This window comes from Rattus rattus, chromosome 2, assembly GCF_011064425.1.
Source record: "Rattus rattus isolate New Zealand chromosome 2, Rrattus_CSIRO_v1, whole genome shotgun sequence".
In the NCBI taxonomy this organism is placed as follows: domain Eukaryota; kingdom Metazoa; phylum Chordata; class Mammalia; order Rodentia; family Muridae; genus Rattus; species Rattus rattus.
Genome location: NC_046155.1, coordinates 11254255 through 11277494, shown reverse-complemented (window position 1 = coordinate 11277494; position 23240 = coordinate 11254255). Strand labels below are relative to the sequence as shown.

Here is a 23240-nt window from a genome sequence, read left to right as displayed (position 1 = left end):
CAGCATGCAAGTGTAGAATGGCTGCAGAGTTAGTATCTGGGGCCTATAAAACGCTCCAATGGGAAAAGCCCGGGTAAAAAATGGCCAGTGATTTATTTAAAACACACAGAATGAAGATGCACAGATTCTCCCCTTGCCCATGTGATAATTAGAAAGCTTTTAAGAAAAGACAGATATGAGCTTGAATCTATAGCATTAAAATTAATGAGCACCTTAAAAGATAGCAAATGACTATATTTATTGGAAAGGAAAATTTTAGAGTCTAATCTTTGAGGAAAAATACAAGATGATTGTTTAGAATGAAAAATACCAAGAAATTGCTGTTTTGGATTTGTATCTCCATTAACAAAGGAATATCATTTACTCGGTAAATTAAACCACATTTAAATATCTGAGCAAAGCCCACTTGACCATGCTGAGTAATGTTTTTCATGGGCTGTTATACTCAGTGTGCTAGTATTTTGAGGAAGAATTTTCAAATTATGTTCTTGGGAATTTCACCAGTAGTTTCCTTTTCTTGTAATATCTTTGTTTGGCTTCAGTGTAAGAATAATACTAGCTCCCAAAATGGCTTCTGAAGTGTATCCTTCAAATTTTTATGAGTTTGAAAATAAGATTTACTAGTTCCTAAAAAAAAGAAAAAAACAAAACAAAAACAGAATCCGATTTGTTAACTGCAGTGCAAGAGCTGAAAACCAGCTCTTAGCTGGTAGCTCCAGACACCAGGTGAATGAAAACAAAAGGCAGGAGGGCATGAATTCTTTCTAAAACACTATTCAGAAAGTCAAGCAAAATATGTTCTCAGTTCCATCCATTTGTCTAAGAATTTCACAAATCCATTGTTTTTAATAGCTGAGTAGTACTCCATTGTGTAAATATACCACATTTTTTGTATCCATTCTTCTGTTGAAGGACATCATCATCCTGAGTGAAGTAACCCAATCACAGAAGAACACACATGCACTCACTGATAAGTGGATATTAGCCTAAAGCTTGGAATACCCAAGATAACAATTTACAGACCACAGGAAGCTCAAGTAGTAGGAAGACCAAAGTGTGGATGCTTCAGTCCTTCTTAAAAGGGGGGTGGGACAAAATACAGGAAATACATAGACAAAGTGTAGAGCAAAGACTGAAGGAAAGGCTATCCAGAGACTGCCCCACCTGGGAATCCACCCAATATACAATCACCAAACCCAGACACTATTGGGGAGACCAAGAAGTGCATGCTGACAGGAGCCTGATATAGCTGTCTCCTGAGAGGCTTTGCCAGATCCCGACAAATTCAGAGGCAGATGCTCACAGAAAACCATTGAACTGAGTACCGGGTTGCCAATGGAAGAGATAGAGAAAGGTCTGAAGGAGCTGAAGAGGTTTGCAATCCAATAGGAAGAACGAACCAGAACCCCAAAAGCTCTCAAGTACTAAACCACCAACCAAAGAGTACACATGGAATGACCCATGGCTCCAGCTGCATATGTAACAGAAGATGGCCTTGTCAGGCATCAACAGGAGGAGAGGCCCTTGGTCCTGTGAAAGCTTGATGCCGCAGTGTAGTGGAATGCCAGGGCAGGGAGGTGGGCTGGAATGGGTGGGTGGGGGAGCACCCTCATAAAGCAAGGGGATAAGGATGGGATAGAGGGGGTTCAAAGGGGGAAATTGGGAAAGGGGATAAAATTTGAAATGTAAATAAAGAAAATATCCAATAAAAGAAAAGAAAAAATATGTTCTCAGACTCAGTAGACTTACAGAGGTCAAGTAATAGAACATTTCTGAAGATGAATTTTAAAATGCAAGACCATCTGATGTTTCAGGCTCCAGAATTCATCAGTGTGCCTATACACATATTCTTTTTCTTGGTGATGTTGAGGGTTAAACTCAGCACCCTATACATACTACTCAATGTTCTATTGCTGAGCTACTGCACCAGCTCTAAGTGTGTGTTCTTAAATTTAAACCAAAAATAATGCCTTTCCCCATGTTAGCAATGCTGATTGACGTGAGAAGACCACAGAATGGAGGGGAACTTGAAGAATAAAAACAACAGCACAACTTCACGCGGAGGGTTACTTCAACAGGGAAATGGTGTTGACATATGCATCTTCCATGTGATCTGACAGAATGGTGCCTCCCCTCTCTCATCACCTATTCATTCATCATCTTGGCCTCGGTTAGATCTCCAAACATTCCATCAAACATTCCTATCAAAGTCATCGAGTAAAGTCACCATAAGGAAAATGTAAGAGGTCCAGATGAGGAAGTCAGGAGAGGACCACGAAGGGACAACAAGTAAGGGTCCTAGAATGGACCCTGGGACAAAAGAATATTCATGAACAATGGATGAAGTCAATGTTATTGCCTGAGTAAAGCAAAAATCATTGACACAACAGAAGGAAAGGTTGAGCTGCGGATGAAGCAAAGAAAGAAATGGAGGAAGAGGGAAGGGGAAACTGTTACCGAGCTGTAGTAAGCAGATGGGAAGCCACAGTGACAGGAAACCTCACTTGTGAGTGAGATTTGACCACATCGGTCTAGAGGAAAGCTGTCCTCTGAGAAAAGGACCTTTGTGACCTCCTGATTGGAGACATGAAGGAGTCTCAGAGGAGTATCCAGTCTATTACCCTGAGTGCCTCCAACAAAGCCATATTCTAAATATAAAAGTGTTCCTTCCTGCAGTGTCGTCTAATGGGTGTCCTTGCATGATACAGAAAGCTCTGGATCATTTGGATCCTACTTCCTGTATGTTCTCCTAAAGCCAGAACGCCATTAAAGTCATCAAGGCTTAAGAGATGTCATGAAAGGGTGAGATTCATAAGAAATGTTTATTTGGATTAGATGGAAAAATCTTCAGGATGACATAACTGCTGCCCTTTTACACTGAGGCCTTCTCTGATGACCGACAGGAGAGCAAGGTCTACCACTGACCCTTTTTTCACAGTAGACAGAAATGTAGCTAGGGACAACTCCCTTCTCTGTCCTCCCCATCTTACTCCCCCAAAGAAGTCTACTTACAAACAATGCCCCCATAAATGGGTATCCAGACTTTAACAGGACAGAAAACACTGAAGTAAAATGTGGAACAGAGGGAACAGATGCCAAAATGATTCCCAGAGCCAACACCATCACAGAACACATGATCTGGATTGCCTGTTGAAAGAAGGAAGAAGGAAGATTAAACCAGCAAAGACAAGAAGGACCTCTCTACTTTTCCCATGGTGCCCATGCTTTGCCACCTTCTACAACATCCCAGTGAGCACACAGTGCACAAAGTCTGCAGTGAGAGGGGAAAGGTCATTCTGTGAGGGACATGGTTCAGCCAGAGCCTCAGATCACCTTCAAATATTTCCACCATGTTCATGATCCCTTCTGGCATCTTCTGACTGGAGCTGAGCTTGAGTGCATAGTTAGCAAGTCTCCTGCTCCCTCTTGTGGGAAGAAGAGGCATCTAAAGCCCTCCCACTGAGCACTAGAATGTGGAAACCTCACTCCCTATCAACCAGAGCCCACAGAATACCTCATAGGGCCAGCCTGTCTGTCAAGCTCCATAGCACTTTCAGTCCTGTTGTTCATTCTGGGGAACCCTTGCTCTATATTAAAAGGGAAATGTTGCTTCCTGACACCCTTCTTTACCTTACAGACTCACAGCTCTTGTAATTTTGATTAACAAAATTTATAAATGTTTTGCTACATGTGCTTCAAAGCAATCCAGAGGATATTATGTATGCCCAAGACAAGACCATCAGTTCCATTAAGTTCTGGGATTAAGTAACACAAAAACCCATGCAGATAGTGTTGTGTACAGACAACACTGACAAAGAGCCTCCATCTTTCCTCATAGCACAAAAGATATGTTTATTCTCATCACCCGATACCCAAAAATCCCTTTAGTATGTCCTAGATGAGCACAGAGAAGCAAACCAATGGTCTTTTTGTATCATCTCTTCTCGGTAAAGAGAATAAGGATGCTCTGCCCTCAGAGAGAACAGAGAATGTAGCTATAAATGTTTTCATAAATAAAATACTTAGCAAATACTCTCCAAAACTAAAAAAAAGAACTAAACAATAAAATCTCAATGACTCATGGAATAAGGTCATTGAATTACAGTCCAAGTATATTGAAATATACGAAATACTTGCCAGTTTGTGGAAAGTCTTAGAAATGTAAGCAGCTTTCCAAGGGCCTTCCACCAGCCTACAGGTCTCTACTGAAGTTCTCCCCACCCCCAAATTTATCTCTGGTTCCAATACATAGAGCCTCATCCTCTGCCCTCTGCCCATCCCAGGGTATTTTGAGTGGGATTTACCGCCAGCACTTTGATCTCTGCCTTCAGATGTTTCTTCAGACTGTCTTGCCTTTGGTGGGGAGGCTGGAGTTTGTCTGTTTGAGGAAAGCTGATTCCATTTGGTGAAGTCACTGTGACGGTCTCATTGATCACTACTTGTGGAATCATGATGGAGTTCCCACAGCTGGAAGGGAAAAATGGACTCAGCTCTTACAAAGAACTGCACATCCAGCTTCGCACTCTCAAATCTATAAGTGAGCATTTGTACCTTACTGCATTCTTGTCCTCCAGGGGAAAAAAAACTAGACAAATAAAGAAATTTTAAAAACCCAAGCCTTGGATTCAGGAAGATTTTTTTCTGTTTGACATAGAGTGTTGTTTTCAGACAATGAACATACACAGAACACAAGAACAACAACTCCCAGTGGTCCCAGCATGCAGACCCAAATATTCACACAAAACTTGCAGAATGGAACCGACAACATGGCTCACGGATAAAGGCATTTGACTTCAAACCTGAAAGTCCAAGTTCAATCTGCTGACCCACAGAACAGAAGGAGAGATCCAGTGCACACTGTCTGTGACCTGTGTATTTGCCTTGACACACATATACATGCATGTGTACACACATATACACACAAGTAACTGTAATAAAAAGACTTCCAAAATGTAGCATTCATTTCCTAGTTGCTATCATGTTTGAGTGTGCTGGCCTTTATTTTGATGAGTTTTATCATCAAATTATTCTACCAGTCTCAAGATATAATTAAAATTAGATCTTTAATTTTTTTAATTCACATTACATACTACTCAAACGACTGAGAACTATTCATTGTTTGTCTCATAGTATTATTTTCAGCATCTGCCCGACACGTTTTATTGTATTTTAGAACCCTCACACTAATTCTATTTGTTAGTAAAGTCATAATCAAAAATGAATTTCAGAGGTCAATTTTGATTTATGTGTGAAAATTAACACATGGTTTTATAATGACATAGGCTTGATGCTAAATAGATATTTAAAGTTCTCATTATTAGCCAGTTGCCTACACACTGTTGGGTGCTGGACCCCAGCTATCTCTGACTCTGGTTCCTCTCCATATTTTCCCACCTGCCGGCGACAGCCTGTGTCTGAGTCTTCTTCGATGTGGAGAAGGAGCTGAATGCAGTGTGAGAAGTCCTGAGGTCATAACCTGAGATTCAAAGTCAGAACGGTGCCCTTGGTAGTTGGAAGGACCAAGTTGCCTATGGAATTGGTTTCTGAGCTCAATTTGCCTCTCTTTTCTGTTCCACTCTCAGCCTGTAGGTTGCCCAATTAGTGAATGGCCTGAAAGCCTTTGCAGGTACAATAGCTCTACATCTGACCTTAGGACAGTGACCACCAAGATCATAGAACCAGAAATACCTGGGACAGATGTAAACCCAATACCCCTTCCATTTGCCCGTTTAGTTCTAAAGTGCCCCAGTGTCTCCACTGTTTTAATAAGCATCAGCAATTTCTTACAATGCATCCCCAAAAAATAGTGCTGTACAGAGAAATTCCTCTTCAGGGTTACCTACCTGAGCCTGTCCGCCTTGTTACCCAGTCACTTCCAGCTGAGCTCTCAGAAATCCCAAAAGCTTTAACCTCGATTTTCTCAGTCTGATCTTTGGTTCCTACTTGTAACTTCTGAGTATCCCCAGCCCTTCCTTCTTCCGTGCTCACTGCACAGGAAGTGGTGCTTACAAACTGTGGACATCTGAATGAGCCTTTACTTCCCTTTTCATAGACTTCCAGTAACCAGGAAAATGACTAATTGGATGAGTTCTGGGAGACTTGTAGGTTACTTTCCTCTCCCATAAAATATCGTCATGCCAGCACTGACGTTTTTATCGCTGGATTGCTTTTTGTGTCTCTAATTATCCTAGATCTAGAACACACATTTAGGGACAGAGCTGAACCTGCTGAGGATATCAGAAAAGTTGATTTCTGATGTTGATCTTCAGCGTGCAATATACCTACATGTCTATTAGATGCCAATGAATAGAGCGGACAAAGTTATTATTAAAACTGGCAGAAGTGTTCTTCCAAGCTGGTTTGCTCCTGCTAATGACAGCATTGCCTCCAGATCCTCACTTTCGAGTCAATGGAGTTCTGCACACTCCACGTGGGCCCACAATGGTATGAGGATCAGAACTAAGCAAAAATTTTGTTCTTCCCAAACTCATGAGTCATGAAAACTGCTTGTGGCAGAGATGGAACAAGGAAGATGACTGGAGTTAGACATCATATTCCCCAAAGCCACTGCTCTTGTGGAGTTAAGTAGGATGTCAGTAAGAGCAGCTTTTCTCAGCTCTGTAACTACTCCATGCTAGAGGAATCATGCATGGGGTTCAAAACTAGGATCTACAGGTAAATAAATAGTATTCTACATTTTCAAACGCTTTGGTCAATGAACTTACATAATATTTAATGATTTCTGAGAAGCTCAAAAATCTAGATCACTAGTAGAAAACAACTGACTAAGTATTTCTTCGGTAGTTAGTTACCAGGAAATGTCCCCAATGAAAAAAAGGGAACAAAAAATATATGTATGAATACCCAATGACTTTATGACACTGCTATTTTTTTAACCTTTTATTGGTTCTTTGTGAACTTCACACCATACACCACAATCCCACTTAACTTCCCTTCCCTTCCCCTCCACCTAACAGAGAAAAAAAATATCATTATGGAAGCTACTGTGTGTCACAGTGTGTCCCACAGTATACCCTTTTGTCTATACTTCTTTACTAGCAAATATTCATTGCAATGATTCGTGGTCTGATTCAAGGCCTCTGGCTTCTGCTACACTATCAATACTGGATCCTCACCAGGACTCCTCTCAGATATCTTGTGGCCTGTGTCATGGAGATCCTGTAGCTTTGGATCTGTATGACCACTCCCTTCAGACACTTCAGCTTTTCATTGATGAAATAAATGTTGAAGTTGGTAAATTCAAAACCCTGGATCTGGGCCTGAGAGGTTGTTGAGCTTGTCAGACCACAAGCTCTTAGCTCTCAGGCCCTAGGGGAAGTTCACCCACAATTGCCAGTGAGGGACAGTACCAAATTCTCCCACTCTCATAACCCTAGGTCAGCTCTCTCGCCTGCCATAGATGGCAAAGGAAAGGGTGGGAGACGGCTTGTTGCAAAGACATGTTTACACCCTTGGGGCTCACTCACTAGCAACCCCCACATCCAGGGCCAGCTCTACTGGGCTACTCAGATAAGGTGCAGGTCCCACCCTCCTAAGTGCTATAGCTCGTGAGGGGTAAGTCTAGTTTTCCTGCTCTCATGATCCCAGGACCAGGTCTCCTACCTGCCATAGGTGGTGAGGGGAGAGGTGGGAGGGGTTATCTTTTCCTCCTTCATGCCACACAAGGGAGACAAGTGTAGTAAGGCCAGCTCTCCTATGCTCCTATCCTTGAGGTACACTCACCTGCAACTCCTCATTTGTATGCCCTACTCTCTCCTGCGTACTTGAGCTGGCTAGGTGCAAGGTCAGCTCTTCTGCTCTTAGCCCACCAGAACCAGCTGTCCCATGATGTCCAGATGAGCCCTCAGACATCAACATGTCCCCAGGCAGCAGCCCAGACCAGGGATATCTGCTTGGCCTTTGCTGGCAACAGACCTCTGCTGCTGTAGGACCATGGACCCAGATATGTTCCATGGCAGCAGATCAGGCCAGGACCCCTTCATGATCCCAGGTGGCATCAATGGCTACTCATATTAGGCTGTTCCTCACTACCCTTGAGTCTCTTCATTGTGCCCACATCCTTCTGTTCCTCTTTCTTTTCAGTTTCTCCTCCACTTACTAGCTCCTTTTGGTGGTGCCAAGGGTCTCTGAGTGTCTGAGCATCTCAGGAATGGCCTGGTGAATGTTATGCCTCACTCAGACATTATGGCACCAGGCAGGCGTCATCTCAGTCATGGTTTACCTCCCCCAGCCCTGAGGGCATCAGACTGATAGTCATTTCAGGCTAGCTCCATGTCCAGGCTCCATGACACCAGTCTTGTGGTCTTCTTGGGCACAGTCCTCACTACCCCCACCCCACTCCACCCTAGTTGCCCCTTGCAAGGTTCTTCTATTGCAGGTTCACTCCTTCCTAGGACTTGCAGTCCTACGTGGGATTCTTCTAGTCTCTATCGTGCTGTCCTTCCTGGGAACCCATCCAGGCCTGCTTGGCAAGGGACTGGTGGTCGTCTCAGGCTCATAATGTTAGGCTACTAATCATTCAGATGTACAAAGCTCAGAACTGAGGGTAGACATAGATTCTCTCCTCTCTGCCACCTACTGACACACAAGGGACACAGCAGAAACTATTGTTTTATTATTGGCTATGATTCGTTACTGTCCCTGGATCCAGGGGTAATAAGGTTGATTAGTGAGCAGTTCTGAGGCTTACTCTCCCCTTCATTCAGAAGCCATCAAACCATGGAGGACACAACTGGTGTACTTTTTCCACAATCTACTTCATCCTATTTTCTGTTTCCAAGTCTCTGGATTGGCTTCTTCCTGCTTACCAGCCAAGAGAATCTTCTGCAGGTCTCATAGTAAGACAATGTCCAGATGTTCCCAGACTGAAACAGAAAGTTGGATACATGATGTCTTTTTCAGTATCCCAGAGAAATTTATTATAACAAGATGTTGGAGTAAAATCTAGAAACCTCTGGGAATCTCAACATCATGGAATGTCTTTTGAAACAGGGATTGTGGAAAGAGCAGCTTTTCTTTAGCCATTGTGCCGCCATTACTGTCAAGATGACATTCACGCCTCGCTAATATTTTCTCTTTATGTGTGTAGGGCAGACATGTGTATAAAATATGATACCATTTTTGCGAGATGGTCAATGTCTTAGAATTCTCTAGAGGAGCAGAACTGAGAGAATGAATATATATTGCAAAGGGAATGTGTTAGATTAGTTTACATGATAATGGCTCGGTAGTTGAGCAGTGCTGGGGAGAGACTGCTAAGTCCATGAAGCTGAATGTACCCACAATCTCGATCTAGCACTGAAAGCCTGGGGGATTCCTGGAGAGCTGCTAGTCTTTAGTCTATGTTGAAAGGCCAAAGGTGGGCTCTGTTGGCAGCCAATAATGGGAGCAGCAGCAATAACAAAGCTGATACACAAAACTGCCAGCAGGTGGCAGCATCGATTTCTTACCCCCACCCCGCAACCCCCTCTATTTCTGTATTGCTGTGGGAAGATATTGCCCACCTACAATCAGGGTGAGTATTCTCCACCCAATTAATTCTCCTTTGAAATCCCTTTAAAGATTGCTCTCAGTATCTTTCAAATGTTCACAAAAAAAGATTAATCACTACACTGATCAGTTGATTTTGATTTTATTATAAAGGATATTATTATACATGAACCTAGAATAATTATCTGTGCTGATTAAAGAAAGAAAAAAAAACTCCCTTTCTAGTTTTCATGTGCCCAAAGGTAACCCTGTGCCACAGCTCTTCACACCCAAATCCCACCCAAAGAGAACTGGTTTCCCAGGAGTGCTGAAACACCTAAGACCACAGGTGAGACCACCACTACTGCACCTATACCTGGCCCAAGTGGCACCCATCCAGAGGACACAAAACATAGGAACTGCAGAGCAGCCTGGGACAGGAGTTTCCTTCTCTGGTTTCCATCTCTGCCCTGGCGCTGGCCTGGAGTCACAGCTCTCCTTACCCAAATTCAGCCCAGAAAGAGCTGGTCTTCCAGATGTGCTAACACACCCAAAATCACTGGCTCACAGGCTCACAGGAGAGACAAGCTACAGTCAGAGACAGCAAGACCAAAGAGAACCAGATGACGAGAGGCAAGCACAAGAACCTAAGCAACAGAAACCAGGTTACTTGGCATCATGAGAACCTAGTTCTCCCACCACAGCAAGCCCTAGTTACCACAATACACCAGAAAAGCAAAACTCTGAATCAAAAATCACATTTCATGATAATGCTAGAGGACTTTAAGAAGGACATAAAGAACTCCCTTAAAGAAATACAGGGGGTTGGGGATTTAGCTCAGTGGTAGAGCGCTTGCCTAGCAAGCGCAAGGCCCTGGGTTCAGTCCCCAGCTCTGGGGGGAACAGTTGCAAGAAATACAGGAAAACACAGGCAAACAGGTAGAAGCCCTTAAAGAGGAAACACAAAAATACCTTAAAGAAGCACAGGAAAACACAACCAAACAGGTGAAGGAATTGAACAAAACCATCCAGGACCTAAAAATGGAAATGTAAACAATAAAGAAATCACAAAGGGAGACAACCCTAGAGATAGAAAACTTCAGATAGAGGTCAGGATTCATAGATACAAGCATCATCAACAGAATACAAGAGATTGTAGAATAGATAATCTCTGGTGTAGTAGACATTATAGGAGACATTGACACCACAGTCAAAGGAAATACAAAAAGCAAAAAGCTCCTAACTCAAAACATTCAAGGAATCCAGGACACAATGAAAGTACTGAACCTAAAAATAATAGAAGTAGAAGAGAGTAAAGATTCCCAATTCAAAGAGCCAGCAAACATCTTCAACAAAATTATAGAAGAAAACTTCTCTAACCTAAAGAAAGAGATGCCCATAAACATACAAGAAGTCTAAAGAACACCAAACAGATGGGACCAGGAAAGAAATTCCTCCCATCACATAATAATTAAAACAACAAATGCACAGAACAAAGAAAGGATATTGAAAGCTGTAAGGGGGAAAGATCAAGTAATGTATAAAGGAAGATTCATCAGAATTACACCAGACTTCTCAACAGAGACTCTAAAAGCCAGAAGATCTTGGGCAGATGTCATACAAACTAAGAGAACACAAATGCCAGCCCAGGCTACTATACCAAGCAAAAGTCTTAATTACCATAAGGAAGAAACCAAAATATTCCAAGACAAAACCAAATTTACACAATATCTTTCCACCAATCTAGCCCTAAAGAGAATAATAGATGAATAACTCTAACACAAGAAGGGAAATTACACCCAAAAAAGCAAGAAACTAATCTTACAACAAACCCAAATAAGTGACTCGCACAAACATAATTCCACCTCTAACAACAAAAATAACAGGAAGCAACCATCATTGGTTCTTAATATCTCTCAACATCAATGGACTCAATTCCCCAACAAAAAGACATAGACTAACAGACTGGATATGGAAACAGAACCCAACATTTTGTTGCATACAGAAAGCATATCTCAGTGACAAGACAGACACTATCTCAGAGTAAAAGGTTGGAAGACAATTTTCCAAGCAAATGGTCCCAAGAAACAAGCTGGAATAGCCATTCTAATATTGAATAAAATAGACTTTCAACTAAAAGTTATCAAAAAAGATGGGGAAGGACACTATGTACTCATCAAAAATAAAATCCACCAAGAGGAACTCTCAATTCTGAACATCTATGCCCCAAAATGCAAGGGTGCTCACATCTGTAAAAGAAACATTACTGAAGTTCAAAGCACACATTGAAACTCACACAATAATAGTAGGAGATGTCAACACTCTACTCTCATCATGGACAGATAGATCATGGAAACAGGAACTAAACAGAGACACAGTGAAACTAACAGAAGTTATAAACCAAATGGACTTAACAGATGTCTACAAAACATTTCACCCTAAAACAAAAGAATATACCTTCTTCTCAGCACCTCACAGTACCTTCTCCAAAACTGACCATATAATCAGACACAAATCCTCAATGAATACAAGGAGACTGAAATAATCCCATGCATCCTATCATAACACAATGGACTAAGGCTGGTCTTCAACAACAACAAAAACAACAGAAGGCCTACATACACATTGAAGCTGAACAACTGTCTACTCAATGATAACTTGGTCTGGGAAGAAATAAAGAAATTAAAGACTTTTTAGAATTTAATGAAAATGAAGGCACAACATAGCCAAACTTAAGGGACACAATGAAAGCAATGCTAAAAGGAAAACTCATAGCTCTGTGTGCCTCCAAAAAGAAACTGGCGAGAGCACACACTAGAAGCTTGACAGCACATCTGAAAGTTGTAGAAAAAACACCCAAGAGAAGTAATAATCAAACTCAGAGCTGAAATCAACCAAGTAGAAACAAAAAGAGCTATACACAGAATCTACAAAACCAGGAGCTGGTTCTTTGGGAAAAAAAATGAACAAGATAGATAAACCCTTAGCCAGACTAACCAGAGGGCACAGAGACAGTATCCAAATTAACAAAATCAGAGATGAAAATGGAGACATAACAACAGAAACTGAAGAAATTCAAAAACTTATCAGATCCTACTACAAAAGCTTATACTCAACAAAATTGGAAAATCTAGATGAAATGGATGATTTCCTAGACAGATACCAAGTACCAAAGTTAAATACAGATCAAATAAACATCTAAACAGTCCTATAACCCCTAAGGTAAGAGAAGCAGCCATTAAAAGTCTCCCAACCAAAAAATTCCAAAGACCAGATGATTTTAGAGCAGAATTCTATCAGATCTTCAAAGAACTAATACCAATACTTCTCAAACTATTTCATAAAACAGAAAGAGAAAGAACACTATCTAATACATTCTATGAAGCCACAGTTACACTAATACCCAAGCCCCACAAAGACCCAAAAAAGAAAGAGAACTTCAGACCAATTTCCCTCATGAATATTGATGCAAAAGACTCAATAAAATTCTTGTGAACTGAATGCTAGAACACATCAAAATGATCATTCACTGTGATCAAGTAGGCTTCATCCAAGGGATACAGGGATGGTTCAATATATGTAAATTCATCATGTAATCCACTGTATAAACAAACTCAAAGGAAAAAAACTCATCTCATTAGATGCTGAAATAGTCTTTGACAAAATACAGCACCCCTTCATGATAAAAGTACTGGGGAGAATAGAAATTCAAGGTCCATAACTAAATATGATAAAATCAATCTACAGCAAACCAATAGACAACATCAAACTAAATGGAGAGAAACTTGAAGCAATCCAACTAAAATCAGGGACAAGACAAGACTGCCCACTCTCCCCCTATCTATTCAATATAGTGCCTGAAGTTCTAGCTAGAGCAATTAGGTAACAAAAGGAGATCAAAGGGATACAAATTGGAAAGGAGGAAGTCAAGATATCATGATTTGCAGATGATATGATCATATACATAAGTTATCCAAAAAAATGAATGAGGGAACTCCTACAGCTGATAAACAACTTCAGCAAAGTGGCTGGGTATAAAATTAACTCAAATCAGTAGCTTTCCTTTACTCAAATGATAAATGGGCTGAGAAAGAAATTGAGGAAACAACACCCTTCACAGTAGTCACAAATAACATAAAATACCTTGGTGTGACTCTAACCAAGCAAGTGAAAGATCTGTATGACAAGAACTTCAAGACTCTGAAGAAAGAAATTAAAGAAAATCTGAGATGGAAAGATCTCCCATGCTCATGGATTAGCATAGCAAAAATAGCCATCTCACCTAAAGGAATCTACAGATTCAGTGCCATCCCCATCAAAATTCCCACTCAGTTCTTCACGGAGGTAGAAAGAGAAATTCGAAATTTATCTGGAATAACCAAAAAACAAGGATATCGAAAACCATTCTCACCATAAAAGAACTTCTTGGAGAATCATCATTCCTGACTTCAGGCTATACTACAGAGCAATAGTGATAAAAACCACAAGGTATTGATTGGTACAGAGAACGGCAGGTAGATCATTGGAGTAGAATTAAAAACCCGGAAATGAACCTATACACCTATGGTCACCTAATCTTTGACAAAGAAACCAAAACCATCCAGCATTTTCAACAAATGGTGTTGGTTCAACTTGCAGTCAGCACATAGAAGAATGCAAATCAATTCATTCTTCTTTCCCTATACAAAGCTCAAGTCCAAGTGAATGAAGGTTTTATGTGGAGGCACATAAAACCAAATAAAGTGAATCTAATAGAAGAGAACGTGGGAAAGAACTTCAACACATTGGCATAAGGAAAATTTCCTGAACAGAATACCAATGGCTTATGCTCTAAGATAAAGAATCAACAAGTGGGACCTCATAAAATTGAAAAGCTTCTGTAAATGGAAGGACACTGTCAATAAGACAAAACAGCAACCCATGGATTGGGAAATACTTTTACCAATCCTACATTCCATAGAAGGCTAATATCCAAAATATACAAAGAACTCAAGAAGCTAGACTCCAGAGAACAAAATAACCCTTTTAAAAATGGGGTATGAAGCTGAACAAAGAATTCTCCACTGAGGAATCTCGAATTGCAGAGAAGCATCTAAAGAAACGTTCAATATACTTAGTCATCAATCAGGGAAATGCAAATCAAAACAACGCTGAGAGGAGACCTCACACCAATCAGAATGGCTAAAATCAAAAATTCAGGTGACAGCAGATATGGTCAAGAATGTGGAGAAATAGAAACACTCCTCCATTGCTGGTGGGATTGCAAGCTGGCACAACCACTCTGGAAATCAGTCTGGAAATAATGCTACCTGAGGACCCAGCTATACCACTCCTGGGCATATACTCAAAAGATATTCCAACATATAAGGGTAAATGTTCCTCTAGCATCCTTATTTATAATAGCCAGGAGCTGGAAAGAACCCAAATGTCTTTGAACAGAGGAATGGATACAGAAAATGTGGTACATTTACACAGTGGAATAGTACTCAGCTATTAAAAGCAGTGACTTCATGAAATTCATAAGCAAATGGATGGAACGTGAAAATATTCTGAGGTAACCCAGTCACAAAAGAGCACACATGGTATGTACTCACTGATAAGTGGATATTAGCCAAAAGAAGCTCAGAATATCCACAATACAACTCAAAGACCATATGAAACCCAAGAAGAAAGAAGATGAAACCAAAGTGTGGATGCTACAGTCAGTCTTACTCAGAAGGGGGAAGAAAATAATCTCCAGGAGGTAGAGGGAGAGAGATCTGGGAGGAGAGAGAACTGGGAGGGGAAAAGGAGGACCAGTGCAGATATGGGGGTAATGGGAGAGAAGTACAGAGGGTCAGGAATTTGAAAGTAGGTGTGTAGCAGTGGGGAGGAGGAACAAGGGGTAGCCACTAGAAAATTCCAGATGTCAAGGACCCAAGAGGTTCCCAAGACCCAAGGGAGAACATTAGCCAAAATACTCAACAAAGGGGAGATAGACCACATAGATACCATATCCAGTGAATAGGTACAGCCCCTGGTTGAGGGATAGGGCCACCTACCCACCTCAAAAATATTAACCCATAATTCCTCCTGTCTAAAGGGACTGCAGAGACAAATTGTGGAGCAGAAACTGAAGAAAAGGCCATCCAGAGACTCTCCCACCTAGGGATCCATCCCATACGCAGACACCAAATCCAAGCATATTGCTGATGCCAAGAAGTGTTTACTAACAAGAGCTCGGTATAGCTGTCCCGTGAGAGAGGCTGTGCCAAAGGCTGACCAATACAGATGCAGATACACAGAGCCAACCATCAGACTGAGCACAGAGACAACAATGGAGAAGTTAGGGCAAGGACTGTAGGAGCTGAAGAGGTTTGCAACCCCATAGGAAGAACACCAATATCAACCAACCAGACCCCCCCAAAGCTCCCAGGGACTAAACCACCAACCAAAGAGTACACAGGGAATACCCATGGCTCCAGCTGGATATGTAGCAGAGGATTGTCTTATCTGGCATCACTGGGAGGAGAGGCCCTTGGTTCTGTGGAGGCTCCCAGAGTAGGGGAATACTAGGCTAATGCAGGTTTGTGAGATGGGGAATAAGCACCTTCTTAGAGGTAGGGGAGTGGCGAGGGGATAGGGGGCTTTTGGAGGGGAAATTGGAAAGGTGATAACATTTGAAATGTAAATAAATAAAGTGACCAATTAAATGTTAAAAAATAAAACCCAGATGGCATAGATGAAATAGTCCTGTCCCATAGTAATCACTCTACACTTTCAGGAGGCATTCACGGGGCTCTTACCCTGGGGAAGAACAATACTGCAGTGAAGATGGAAACTGAAATACGGGATCTGGCCGCAGGCTGCCCAGTGATCTAGCCCAGTTTTCACACAATGTACCCGTATTTCCCTTTTTGGTGAAGAATAACAACAGCCTATGAAAAACAGAAATTATACTAAGAACTATATAGCCCGAATCATGGATACTTCTGCCAGGAAGTAAAGCATAAACTTTACTGAATCTTTTAATAAACTGGTTTGAAGTTTTGTTTAGTTTTGTTTTGCTTTGTGTTTTGTGTTGTTTTGTTTTGTTTTTAAGGCCTTGCCTATTCTCCACATTCCCTAAATCAACAGCTTCTAATCCCACGAAGATATCCAGGGCTGGAAAGAAAGCTTCATTGGTAAAACACTTGCACTGGGGACCCGGGTTTGACCCATATGAAAAAGGGAAGCATTGCTGTGAGTACTTGTAACCCTGGAGAGGCAGAGACTGGTAGATACTTAGTTCTCAGTAGTCAACCAACCTACCCTGCTTGGCAAGCTCAAGATCCTAGCAAGTCACCCTGTATCAAAAACCAAGATAAATAGTTCCTGAGGAATAACAACTGAAGATGGCATCTGGCTGCCACACATGTGCATACACATGCATATGCTTAAATTCACATATATACCTGTACACACATACATAAACATACACCTATACACACCAACACACACCTACATACTTATACAATATTATACATACCTACACACACACACACACACACACACACACACACACACACACACACACACACTATGGGGTTGAATAGAATAATATCTAATGCCTGCTAAGGAGAGAGGTTTTCTGCCTGCTAGATAGTTTTTAGTAGAAGTAAACGGCAGTCCCAAACAAATCACACCAAGCAGCAGGTCTCACAGGGAAGGTTTACTGGGCAGGGGAAACAGAGGCAGCTTCTGGGAGAGGGAGGAGAGAAGAGAGGGGGATAGGGAAAAAGAAGCTTTTATTGGGCCCGTGATGGGTGCACAAAAAGACATGCGACAGGGGCTATGGCACATGTGCAAAGGGACAGACATACGAACGAAGCTGTAGCCTCTTGGGCCTCTAGAGCTGACTTCTCTCAAAGCTGGGTCCGTCCAGGGCTGGCTGTAAGGACGCCTAATTGTTGTGAAGTCGCTTCTAGCTGTCCATGGATGTGCCTGATTGCCAACAGTTTTCGACTTGCTTTTAGCTGAATTCTCCTCTTCTAGGGGCTGCAGAAGAAGGCCTGTCAAATGCTGAGAAATTTTTATTTATTCCTCTTACTTAAGAAATATAGAAGCAAAGTAGGAAACTAAAACCAAGGAACTGAGATGAATCTAGCTCCATGGTCTCAGTTACTGTATTTACCATCTAGTGATTGACTCCCTCACACCCCACCATCCTCGGACACGCATCTAGAAGCCTGGCTACAGCCACACGTACATGATTCCTTGCATTACCAATCCTATACCTTTGTAGAGAGGCCTACCCAAAACAGAGAAGCATGCCCTCGTGTTCATCTTTGGTCAGGGTGCCTTTAGGGAAACGGCGTACAAGAATGAGTGAATTGTTTCCCCTGCCTCTTCTGTGTGACTGACAGTTCTGGGTGATTTGGATGGGAGGTTAAATGAATCTTATGTCACCGGCAAAGCCTCATGTGGTGCTTCTGTCTGTTCAACAATAACTGTAGGAGGAAATATTTTCTGCTACACCACTGAAGTCCTGCCTTCTGGAAACATTTCACTTATTCAGTCACTAGGCTGAGATTTACTCTGTGGTTTCCGAGATTTTTTTTTCCAAGATGCTAGAATCAGAGTGACATGCAAATTTAATTAATTCTAGACCTCTTAAGGAAGAAAAATAGGAAAATGAGAAACATGCTCTCATTAGGGTGATCTTTCCTGATTAGAATGGCTTTCAACTCAGCCTCATCTCTGAAGCTTTTCACTGTGTTCCAATAATTCATTTTTGTTACATAATAAAATGATTTAATCAAGTTTATACGTGCTAAATTTTGAAGAAAATCTGGTGCATTCTAAATGAAAAATGTATCATTCTTCTGTTATCTTGATTGGCAAATGATAACTATGAACATATTGGAATAAGTTGTGTTTTGTTATCTCTGGGATGACTTAAGAGGATAAATAATTTTACATTCTAGTCAATTGATTTTAATGAGATATTTAAAAATTTTAACAGTTTATTTACTTGGGAAATTATGACCAGACTATACAATATGATTCTAAACATTATTCATCTTATATTGCTGAAACTCTATGTTCCTAAGACAAGTAGTTCTTCGTTTCATATCCCAAGGACTTTTGGCCACCATAACTTGACTTCTCTCTCTCTTCCAAGTTTGCTTCATTAGATTCTGCATACAAGGACGTGATGTTCAAACAATGTTAGTTTCTCTGCCTGGCTGATTTCACTTGGCATGTGTTACGGATGCACTAAGGAATACAGTTTAGCATAAAATAGTAATTTAGTCCTATTGCTAAATGTTAAAATTATGAGTTGTAGACATAATATCCACATTCATATCTTCTAGTAGAAATGACTAACAGGTCCTCACAGCAGATAGACCTCATGGTATATGACTATAATACTAGATATTTGGAAGGCTTAAGCCTCACAAGTTCAAAACTTGCCTGGGCTAGAGAAAAAATATAAGACCAGCCTGGACAATTCAATGAGATCCTGGTTCAAAATAAAAATTAAAATGAAGGCTGGAGATACGACTCAAAGTACAGTGTTTGCCTCCCCTGTGTAAGGCCCTAGAATCAATCTCCAATACAAAAATCTCCAAATAAAGAAATTTAATAAATCATTGTAGAAAGTAGTACTTGTGACATGACTTTTGTATGCTCGTTATTAAGAAAAAATGTTTAATAAACCAAAATATATTAATCATTTATACTATTTTCCAGATGCAAGAATAGATTTTGGTGCTGGGCATTGAACAATAAGCAAAACATATGTTTTTCCTATTAGTTGATGATTCTGTAAGTGCCTGGTGATAACACAAGGCTTTTAAGCAGTTTTCCTGTAAAATGAACAATGTGTTAAGTTTCCCAGTAGAGGGAGCAAATGAGTTACTGCAGCAGCAAGAGGACGCCTGTGATCTCTGGCACCAGACACGGGCGCACAGCATGTTCATTCCAAGCCTGCATCCTCACATTTGGAATGCAGATACCTTCTGGTCAAGAAAAGCAGGTGTTCACCGACATGACCCGCTGTGTGCTCTATTGGCAATCTTTGGGATAACTGGACACAGACAGCCCCCCATGGCTATGTGCTCTTTCTTCCTGTAAACTTCAAGCACTCTGAAGAGCATTGCCACAACTTGGACCCAAACATTCACTACACAACAATGACACCATGGTACTGATCACTCACTTTCTATCTACACTTGAGAAGATTGTGAATTATTTGTTATTACGCTGCAGATTCATTCCAGCCTGGATAAAACTACAAACTTCTTTCAAGTGGTTAAAGCACTTTTCTCCAGAAAACAAACTCATTCCAAATTTGTCCTTCCCCAAGGATGAACTCAAGCCTAGGGTGCATCTCAAATTTCTCTGTTACTCTTTGTTATTTATACCTCAAGATATTAAACAGACCCTACCTAATAAATCTACTGTGAATTTTCTAATTTGACCCAAACTATCAAAAGCACCGCCTCCTTCCCCTTTTCCTTTTCCTCCTTGCCCTCCTCCTGCTTCTCTGTGGGCATACATATTTGCGTGAGAGTGCACATGTGCAGCAGTAGGCAAGTGTGAGTGAATGCAGAGGCCAGAGATCAATGTGGAGCAACTTCATTGATCACTGTCCACCTTTGTTACAGAATTTTAGTGGAGCTTTTGTACCTGACAGGTCTCTGGAGTGAAGGCACCTAACCTTTAATGTAGCCTTTTGTCAGTGATCGTTATCTGAGATTTTATGGAGATATTGTTTGAATATTTCTCAGAGCCTTTGCATACCTTAGTTCAGAGACAAGTCTGGCAAACCATAGCTGAGAACTGCTTAGGTGATGAGTCTTTCAAGATAACCCCTAGGTTAGAAAAGAAGTTCGGGTCTGTAGAAATTGACTTGGTAAAGGTGCCTTTTATGTAACCATAGAAAGGGCTTCAAGAGGACTCTCGGGGTTCAGAGGCTGTTCCCCCTGCTGCAGAGAAGCCTGAATTCATCCTGTAGTGAGTATCTTTCTTTGATAGATCATCCACCCTGTGCAACCCACCAACACTGACTGACACACCTTATATGTTGAGGCAGGCTGTCTCACCAGATCTGAAGCTCACCTATTTGATGACAATGGCTGGACAATAAACTCCCACAGAGCCTCCTATCTCTGCCTTTCCAGCTCTGTGCTTCAGGTATGTGCCACTGGGAATATTTTATATGGATTCTGGGAAAACTGAAATCAAGTCCGCCTGCATGTGATATAGGCACTTAACTGCCCGAGGCCTTCCCAGCCCTGATAAAATAGTCTCAATTGATCCCACTAAAAGAAATTCCCCTTGATTGGAAGAATACCACCAGAAAAGATGCTTAATCGTAACATGATAGTGCTTAAATATTGAATATTTTAGAACATGAGGGGACATACTTATATCCTATACTATGAATGAATGAGAAATAAAAGAGGAAAGCAAAAAAGATCATATAAAAACATGAGATTATATATCTCATCGAGTTATGACTAAGAAAGTAAAAGAGCCAGTAGAGATAACGCTGCTTTTCATTGTAGTTCCTCTTTTGGAATAATCTACAAGGACACCTTTTCTAAAAAGGAAGTAGGCCGGTCTCCATCTGCCCCCAGAGCTGGGCTCTTGGACACAAAACCTGCCTGCAGAAAGCTGGTCTGCCAGGAGCACTTTCCCTCCTAAGCCCACAACCCACTGGTGAGACCCCACTTTCTTCCCATTGGCTGTCCAAGGAGAGACACCCCGGGAGCACATGGGGTGTGGGAGCCACAGGGCAGCCTAGGACAGGAGACCCTTCTGGTCTGCATCAGTGCCCAAAGGAGGGGCTGTCCCACACATCTCTCAGACCCAAAACCTGCCAAGGAAAACTAGTCTGCCAGGAGCACTCTCACTCCAAAGAGCACAGGCTCGCAGGCTCGCAGGCTCACAGTCCCATAGGAGAGACAGGCTCCAGTTAGAGACAAGACCAACTCACATCAGAGAGAACCAGATGGCCAGAGGCAAGGGCAAAAACCTAAGCAACAGAAACCAAGGCTATTTGGCATCATCAGAATCCAGTTCTCCCACCACAGCAAATACTGAATATCACAACACACTGGAAAAACAAAATTACGATTTAAAAATCACATCTTATGATGATGATAGAGGACTTTAAGAAGGACATAAAGAACTCCTTTAAAGAAATACAGGACTACATGGGTAAACAAGTAGAAGCCCTTAAAGAAGAAACACAAAAATCCCTTAAAGAATTATAGGAAAACACAACCAAACAGGTGAAGGAATTTAACAAAACATTCCAAGATCTAAAATGGAAATAGAAACAATAAAGAAAGCACAGAGGGAGACAACCCTGGAGACAGGAAACTTAGGAAAGAGATCAGGAGTCATAGATGCAAGCATTACCAACAGAATACAAGAGATTGAAGACAGAATCTCAGGGGCAGAAGATTCCATAGAAAACATTGACACAATAGTCAAAGAAAATTCAAAAAGCAAAAAGCTCCTAACCCAAAACCTTCGGGAAATCCAGGACACAATGAGAAGACTAAGCCTATAAGAATAATAGGAATAGAAGAGAATGAAGATTTCCAACTTAAAGGGCCAGTAAATAACTTCAACAAAGGTCAAGGATGGAGATTCCCCCAAAAGTTCTGGAAGAATGCACATGATCCATTCTTAACTTGTACAAAGCTCAAGTCCAAGTGGATCAAAGACCTCCACATAAAACCAGTTACACTGAAACTAATAGAAGAGAAAGTGGGGGAAGAGCCTCGAACACATAGGCACAGGGGAAACTTTCCTGAACAAAACACCAATGGCTTATGCTCTAAGAAAGATCAAGAATCAACAAATGAGACCTCATAAAATTGCAAAGCTTCTATAAGGCAAAGGACATGGTCAATAGGACAAAACAGCAACCAACAGATTGGGAAAAGGTCTTTCTCAATCCTACATCTGATAGAAGGCTAATATCTAATACATACAAAGAACTCAAGAAGTTAGACTCTGGGCTGGAGAGATGGCTCAGCGGTTAAGAGCACTGACTGCTCTTCCAGAGGTCCTGAGTTCAAATCCCAGCACCCACATGGTGGCTCACAACCATCTGTAATGGGATGCTCTCTTCTGAAGTGTCTGAAGAGAACTACAGTGTACTAACATATAAATAAAATAAATAAATCTTTAAAAAAAGAAGTTAGACTCCAAAGAATCAAATAATCCTATTAAAAAATGGGGCACAGAGCTAAACAAAGAATTCTCAACTGGGAATAACAGATGGCTGAGAAGCACCTAAAGAAATGTTCTGGATGGGGAAATGGAATGAAGACAAATGAGCCGGCCTCACAGAGGTCCCTCTCCTACATAGAAGGGCTAGAGCTGCCAGCGCACCCAGACCAGCTCCCCAGAGCTGCGTGCCTAAGCACCTGCTTGGGCTGACCGTGGGTGAGTCCGCTAGCCAACAGAGCTGACGTCCATGTGCCACGACCGCGGGTCCCGTGTTCTACCTCTGAGGACAGCAGCGCCTTTGCTGAAATGGTAGGATCGATCTGCTGCGGTGGCCGACTGCCAACTCCAGCGTCTCTGGGAAATCTCTGTATGTGATTCTTGAAAACATCTTATGTAATTAAAGGTTTAATTTTCTAATATCCAAAAAAAAAAAAAAAAGAAATGTTCAACGTCCTTGGTCATCAGAGAAATGCAAATCAAAACAACCCTGAAATTCTACCAGTCAGAATGGCTAAGATCAAAAACTCAGGTGATGG

At 41.4% G+C, this 23240-nt stretch overlaps 1 non-coding gene and 1 pseudogene across 1 annotated transcript; both read right to left on the bottom strand.

Annotated features, from left to right (window-relative positions):
• Window positions 1-2932: 2932 nt before the first annotated feature.
• On the bottom strand, window positions 2933-4452 carry LOC116893659 (annotated as a pseudogene).
• Window positions 4453-8519: 4067 nt separating this feature from the next.
• On the bottom strand, window positions 8520-8646 carry LOC116895066. The gene has a single exon (XR_004387240.1). It is a non-coding gene; the product is annotated as a small nucleolar RNA SNORA17 (small nucleolar RNA).
• Window positions 8647-23240: the final 14594 nt, after the last annotated feature.